Source organism: Sciurus vulgaris (genome assembly GCF_902686455.1).
Source record: "Sciurus vulgaris genome assembly, chromosome: 3".
NCBI lineage: Eukaryota > Metazoa > Chordata > Mammalia > Rodentia > Sciuridae > Sciurus > Sciurus vulgaris.
Window position 1 is genome coordinate 94,861,556 of NC_136463.1, and position 1,264 is coordinate 94,862,819.

Below are 1,264 nucleotides of genomic sequence, written 5' to 3' on the forward strand. Positions count from 1 at the left end.
TGAAGGATGAGATGAAAGGGCAAATGCAGGCATTGAATGATTGCACCAATTGACAGTTAAAAGAGCAAATACAGGAAGCAAAAGACCATTTCAATAAAGAGTTAAAAATATTTGAAAAAAAAAAAAAACCAGAAATCCTTGAAATGAAGGAAACAATAAACCAAATTAAAAACTCCATAGAAAGCATAACCAATAGGATAGAACACCTGGAAGACTGAACCTCAGATATCGAAGACAAAATTTTAAATCTTCAAAACAAAGTTGACCAAACAGAGAAGATGGTAAGAAATCATGAACAGAATCTACAAGAACTATGGGATATCATGAAAAGACCAAATTTAAGAATTATTGGGATTGAGGAAGGCTTAGAGAAACAAACCAAAGGAATGAACAATCTATTCAATGAAATAATATCAGAAAACATCCCAAATCTGAAGAATGAAATGGAAAATCAAGAACAAGAGGCTTATAGGACTCCAAAAACACAAAATTACAATATACCCACACCAAGGCACATTATAATGCAAATACCTAACATACAAAATAAAGACAGAATTTTAAAGTCTGTAAGAGAAAAGAATCAAATTACATTCAGAGGGAAACCAATACGGATATCAGCAGATTTTTCAATCCAGACCCTAAAAGCTAGAAAGGCCTGTAACAACATTTTTCAAGCTCTGAAAGAAAATGGATGCCAACCAAGAACCTTATACCCAGCAAAACTTACCTTCAGATTTGACGATGAAATAATCCTTCCATGATAAACAAAAGCTAAAAGAATTTACAAAAAGAAAGCCAGCATTACAGAATATTCTCAGCAAAATATTCCATGAGGAAGAGATGAAAAACAATGATGTAAATCAGCAAAGGGAGGAACTACCCTAAAGGAACAACCAAATAAAGGAGAAATCAAGTATTTTCAAAAAAAAAAAAAAGAGCTAAATGGCGGGGAATAAAAATCATATCTCAATAATAACCCTGAATGTTAATGGCCTGAACTCATCAATCAAAAGACATAGACTGGCAGATTGGATTAAAAAGAAAGATCCAACAATTTGCTGCCTGCAAGACAGTCATCTTATAGAAAGAGATATCTACAGACTAAAGGTGATAGGATGGGGAAAATCATACCATACACATGGACACAGCAAAAAAGCCAGAGTATCCATCCTCATATCAGATAATATGGACTTCAAGCCAAAGTTAGTCTGAAGGGATAAAGAAGGACATTTCATACTGCTTAAGGTAAGCATAAATCGGCAAG